Raw genomic sequence first — 6,777 nt, 5'->3', positions numbered from 1 at the left:
TCTATGTTCGTTGACAGAGTTTAGAAATTTGATTCAGTTTAAATGACAATACTGTTTAAAGGGATTTATAGACCAACAGTAAGGATTATTTTGAACAAAACCTCTCATGACATGTAACTCACAAGTTTTAGTTATTCTGGAATACTCTCAAATACATGCACAAACAATACAATAGATGTTTAACAACACTAGTGGTGTTTGATAGCTCAGTAGGCACAAGGAACTTGTCGCTACCTGGGGGTGGGGAAAAACATAAAACATGGAAGCATGAGCTAAAGCTCAGTCAGTGGTAATTTAGTATAAACATAAGCTATCGCTTTTTAAATCTCAATAAGGTTTATCAAATCATTCAGTAAAACATTGGCAAAGTATAAACGATTCAACAACATCTCAAACACGTGCTAGTAAAAAAAAGTGGCATGATCAACTCTCATAAGCACATTATAAAGCATTAAGTCATTATCAGAAAACCACACAAACTCTGTACCCAAATACTCGTTTACAACGATGGGTTACTCTGGACAAAGAATGCTCCCCGCGGTGTAAACCAAATCACAAGGTCATATGTGCTTGCAGAGCTGCCTCAAGGCTAAGCATAAATACACACCACAGGCCCAGGTTACTCTGGACTCCCTGGTATACTCTGACCACATCTAACCCCGATGATAGCCCCTTGATAGCCTGGGTGGCGCTACAGGTGCAGGTTCCTCTGGACTTCCGGATATATTCTAGCAATATCTGACCCCGGTAGCCCCCTGATCGCCTGAGCAGTGCTGTTGAAACACATTCAAGTAGCATGGGAAAATAACCATCTCTCGGGTACAAGAGTCAGTAGTTTAAAACCATTTTCACTACCATTCAACAACCTTGATACCATCATCAAGAAGTTTTTCATAAAAACCATACAAATCACAAGTATGTAAACTCTGGTTTCAAACTACATTTTGATAAATCAAGATCGTATAAAACCATCAAGAGTTTAGAAATCATCGTTTAAAATTTTTTGAAATATCAGTCAAGTAAAACAAATCATGCCATCATATTTCATCAATCATAACATACTATAATATATAATTAGTTTCTATATCAAAACATTCGAAAGTAAACCACTCACTATTAATCAGTTCCTCCTCATAATTTTGGTTTCTCCATCTCCCGTTTATCCTAAAACTATATTGATTATCCTTTAGTTAACCTCCACATGACCATAATCCAATTATTTGAAAATTAATCTTCAAGTATAACCAATTTTACTTAAACTTTTGCCAAAACCCTAATTTGATCCAAGATAGAGTTTGATTTGTAATTTTTTTTTCAGTCAATTTCTCTAAAATTAACTCAAGACCTTAAACTTAATCTTTAATAAAAAACTAATTCTATTCCAATTTTCCTTAATTTTTCTCATTAACCCTAATTAGTGTTTACTTCAAATTAACCCCTTAATCAACTTCAAAGTTGACTTAGCATCCCAATTTCTTCTAATTTCAGGTTTAAGGTATCATAACAATACCAATTGGATCCCTAATTATGCTTGAGAACACCTTAATTAACTTCAAATTGATTTTCCAGTTTTTAATGACGGACAATAGATGACAGACAGAAATCAAAATGGAAAGTCAACTCTTTCTTCAACTTCCAGCCCAGAAATTTCCAGATTTGGCTTCTGTTTTTTCGGTGAGCGTTTCAGATTTAAATTCATCATTTTTCGGCCATTTAAAGCTTAATTAGCCTACAAAAACCTTTTACCCATGCTCTTAGTTAACTTACCTCAAAGTTTGGACGTTCGAATTGTCCTAGAACGCCCGGAATCGACCAAACTCTCCACGGTACCCCTGTTTTTCCGGCGTGAAAAAACAGAATTTTCAGAACTCAAAATCAGAACTTACAGCCAATAAAGATTAAATTAAAGAGCATAGAACTCTTGAGTGACCTTGTAAGTAACTTACCTTTAAATTTTGAGCTTCGAATTAGCCTCTAACTCCACGAATTTTCTAAAAACCCGAGTATCCTCTGCTTTCGCGATAACTCTAGCGCCACTGTTTTTCTTCATTTTCCTTTCTTCTTCGGCCAAATTTCTTCAAATCAAGCATCCTACGTGCTTCTTCCTTACTTCCTCTTTAATTTTATTTCATTTTGCCCAATTTTCAAGAACAGCCTTAATTCGAAAACAACTTTTTCCTCTTCTTCGGTCGGCAAAACTGAAAAAAAAAATCGAAATTCCTTTTTTCTCTTTGTTTTCCAGCTTCAATTTCTGGTTTAACACGTTCCCAGATGATTAATTCTTAACCTCAAAGCCATCCAATGAGAAATTTCAATAGAAAGCACCTCAATTTTTCCAAAATCTCTCAAATTCTCTTTTTTTTTTCCTCTTCCTCTCAGTTCTCATAATTTTCCCTTAATTTCCTTTAATTTTCAGTACATTTATGTCCAATAAGTCTTAAACAAGCCAAATTTATCTTTAAAACTCAAAAATTACAAAAATTTCACCACTTTTCAAATTGTTGAGTTTGACTAATTGATCGTTGACTTTTACAATTGACTTTGACCTGTCCCGAGCATGCCAAGTTCATCATCAAATTTACTTTACATGCTTAACTAGGTTCGTTACCCTCAAATTATTCCTCAAATCCTTATTTCCTCTTCCTAAGTGAAACAAACGTCAATCCAAATATTTTTATTTTTAATTATAAATCTTAACAAGTGATCCACTTTTTAATTATAAATCTTAACAAGAGATCCACATCAAATTTTATCTCGAGTCCCCAAGTTCAGTCTCAATTATATGCTTCCTAATATTCTAAGAAAGAGTAGAAGAAGAGAGAGCTTACATTTACCTCATTATTGTTGTGTTTATTATGAAATACTAATAGCTAAAATTCAACTTCTGATTGTTGTAGATGGAATGATAACTATTTTGTAATTAGAGCACCTACGTATGTTCTAGTACTGTATAGGCACATACTCGATACACATATGCCTAACCAGACAATATTTTATTCATTCATATATCATATATTCATAATGTTTCAATCTTCTGGTTAATTCATTTTTTGACACCTATGCATGTAGATTATTTAGGAGCCATATAATCATCTTATCTAACTATTGCCACCATACTGTCTCGATGGAAATGAGATATGGACATCCAGAGGTCCACTCAGATGTTTCTTCGTTGTGGAGTGGCATCACCCAGATCGTGTGATGCGCCAATTTGGGATGTTGCAACAAATTCCTCAACCTTGCAACACAGATGCCCGACTTCATTCACACGATCTAAGGGGCAAACATGAGCAAGTTTAGATTGCATATTTGGATCCTCAAATTACAATCTGGAAAATCGACAGAGTTTGATTGTTAATGGAATGGTATTCCACTGTGAGCAGATGGTATATTGAATGGTATTCCACTGTGAGCAGGTGGTACATAACTAACGCAGGAGCATCCTATCACTTGTTGGTATGAGTTTATTGTTTACTATGATTGTTTGATTTTATTTCTTAATTGCACACCAAACTAAATTTTAAAGTCATTAACCTTATTCAATTCTTTTTCAGGTCGAGCTTCCAAATTTGCCAATATCTGCTCAAAGAGCCTTGCGTAGACTCGCCTTGATATATCGAGTGCGATATTTCGATGGTGATGTTCCAATGGAAGAACAAGGTGATCCAGCAAGACATGAGGATGTTCCTATTCGACCTAATGTTCGGAATGAATAACTAACAACGCCACTCAATCATTTTACACATACTTCCATAATGTCCTCTCCCTCAACATTTGATTTTTTTCCAACAACCCTCAGTACACTAAGCATGGAAGAAGGACAAACTTCACATGTCCATCCAAATATTCATGACCATTATGTGACATATCGACAACGTAGTGAGTGTATACACTTTGCAGAGGAAAGTCAACCATCAAGTGTAAGAGGGTGTGGCGATCATGGACACTACGTCACTCAACATGATCGATCTTGGCATAATAGAGGATCTTCTTCCAGTCGTGAATAAAGAACATTGTACATATGATTAAATTTATTTATGAAATTCAATTACAAAAATGCACTTGCAGTCTACAATGCATCCTAAAGAACCTTGAATATTATTTACAATAGTCGAAAGTTAATATCTATATTTTTGCATAAGTTTCTAATAACTTTAAACAAAAACAATAATTTGAAATAAAAAATTAATATTGAGTATATCAAATCAATCATAGCAAGCTCTTAATCTCAAAATAACATTATTGTTTATAGTGTTAAAAAACTAGTAATATTACTATCAAAATAAAAAACGAGATTTGTGAAATAGTTGATTTTAGGTAAGAATGATTTAGAGTTAAACAAATGAAATATTATTAACTGTGAAAAAACATAAGTAATGAAAGAGTTAGGTTTCGGATTGTTAAAAGAATGAAAAAAAATAATTGCAAAAATATTTTATTATTTTATATTTTTTAGGGATACGTCTCTTCAAGAAACGTATCCTCTTTTTCTTAATGAATGTGTCTCTTCAAGAAACGCATTTAGTGTGGGAAAAAATAAAATATTGTCGAATGTGTCTCTTCAAGAGACGCATCAGTATGGGAAACAATAATAAAATATTGTCGAATGCGTCTCTTCAAGAAACGCATTCAGATGGGGACAAAAAAGTCCCCCCTCCCCCCTCCCCCCCATTCCCTAATTAACTTTCAAAACTCCCCCCCCAAATCTAAATAACCCAAGTGAAATAATCAGTTTTATAAAGTAAACAGCGTTATAAAGTAAAAGTGACTTATTTCTTGGTCCGATCTTATGCAAACACATTATATAGGACACTTCCACTCCTCATGTCATAACATGTACGAATTAGGATCACTTCGTATGTAGCACTTTACAACTCTTTATAACAACTACAAAATAGGCCGCATCCAATAGTGTTACTAGAATAAGGTACCCAACCTTATTCATATATTATAGATCATTTTGATTATTTACTCGAATCTGATCTACTCTTATGTCTCCACATAAAGTTCAAATACTCATGTAATAATCATCGGTCTTAGTTTATTGGATTTAGACTTTCATATATACAATTTATGAAAACAATAATAAGTTTATTGACTATAGAAAATGTTTATCATTTTACAAACTGCGAGTTTTAAGACATAAAACCCAACAATACTCCCACTTAGATTAAAACTCCAGTGGTTTAATATATACAAATACAATGTTGAGTTTACATGGAGAGAATAAAATGTACAAATACAATAAACAAGGGCATTACAATACCTATAAATTCTCCCACTTGGCCTAGTGATGAAAAACTCGTAGACCTAGTCCTACTAGGTGACCCTCGAATACTTTAGCCGAGAGGGCCTTTGTGAAGCAATCTGGGTGACAATTATGTCTTCTTTGTGTACAATCTCCCTTATGAGATGATACTTCCGCTCGATATGTTTTTCTCTTTTATGGCTTCGTGGTTCCTTTGAATTTGCAATTACTCCACTATTGTCACAATAGAGAGTGACAGGCAGGTGCATATTAGGAACTACTTCCAGATCATTCGAGAACTTTCTGAGCCATACCGCTTCTTTTGCTGCTTCACTTGCAACTACATACTCAACTTCCATTGTGAAGTCAGCAATACAACTCTGTTTGATGCTTCTCCACACAACTGCTCCTCCATTCAGAGTGAATACTGACCCCGAAGTTGATTTTCTCGAATCAATATTAGTTTGGAAGTCAGAATCAGTGTATCCAATAAGGATCAGATCCTTAGCACCATACACAAGCATATAATCTCTCGTTTTTCGAAGATACTTGGGAATGTTCTTAATAGCAGTTCAATGATCATATTCAAGATTGGACTGAAATTTGTTGAATATTCCTACGGCGTAGCATATATCGGAACGAGTACACAACATTACATACATTAAACTCCCTACTGCTAATGCATATGGAATTCGAGTCATCTCCTCAACCCCTTGAAGTGTCTTGGGACTTTGTTCCCTAAACAGGTGAATTCCATGTCTGAAAGGTAACATTTCTTTCTTGAAATTTTGCATTTTATATCTAGACAACATCTTGTCTATATAAGATGCTTGAGATAATGCTAATGTTCTGTTCTTGCGATTCCGAACTATTTGGATTCAAGAGCATATTGTGCTTCTCCCAAATATTTCATTTGGAATTGCAAAGCCATCCAGATCTTAAAGTCAGCTAGAAATTCTACCTCATTCCCAATGAGTAGAATATCATCAACATACAACACCAGAAAAGCAACAGTTTTGTTAACGATTTTCTTGTTACACAGGGTTCGTCAACATTTTATTCAAAGCCATAAGATTTTATCGTAGTGTCAAATTTCATATTCTAAGATCTAGAAGCTTGTTTCAACCCATAAATGGATCGATTAAGTTTGTAAACCTTTTTCTCTTGATCTTGCTATATAAACCCTTCTAGTTGAGACATATAGATACTCTCTTCAAGATTGCCATTCAGAAAAGCTATCTTGACATCTATTTGCCATATTTTATAATAATAAAATGTAGCTATGGACAAAATTATTCTAATTGACTTTATCATGGCAACCGGAGAGAGAGTTTCTTCATAGTCTATCCCTCTCTTTGGGTAAACCTTTTTGCCACAAGTCTTGCTTTGTAGGTCTGTACCTTAACAGCTTGGTCTCATTTTCTCTTGTAGATCCATTTGTAACCGATAGATTTTACCCCTTCAGGTTGATTTACAAGATCCCAAGCAGAATTGAAAAATATAGATTCCATTTCAAGGTCCATGGCTTT

The 6,777-nt window shown here is 34.3% G+C and overlaps 1 long non-coding RNA gene across 1 annotated transcript; it reads right to left on the bottom strand.

The window, feature by feature from the left end:
- Window positions 1-260: 260 nt before the first annotated feature.
- LOC120070134 (uncharacterized) lies at window positions 261-2,400 on the bottom strand. The gene is made up of 3 exons (XR_005479798.2): window positions 1,947-2,400; window positions 1,768-1,832; window positions 261-773 (listed from the first exon to the last, which is right to left on the bottom strand). It is a non-coding gene; the product is annotated as an uncharacterized LOC120070134 (long non-coding RNA).
- Between the last annotated feature and the right edge of the window lie 4,377 nt (window positions 2,401-6,777).

Source organism: Benincasa hispida, unplaced genomic scaffold (genome assembly GCF_027475165.1).
Source record: "Benincasa hispida cultivar pf3 unplaced genomic scaffold, pf3_genome.v1.1 HicScf675, whole genome shotgun sequence".
Taxonomy (NCBI): Eukaryota; Viridiplantae; Streptophyta; class Magnoliopsida; order Cucurbitales; family Cucurbitaceae; genus Benincasa; species Benincasa hispida.
This window is presented reverse-complemented; position numbering and strand designations above follow the sequence as displayed.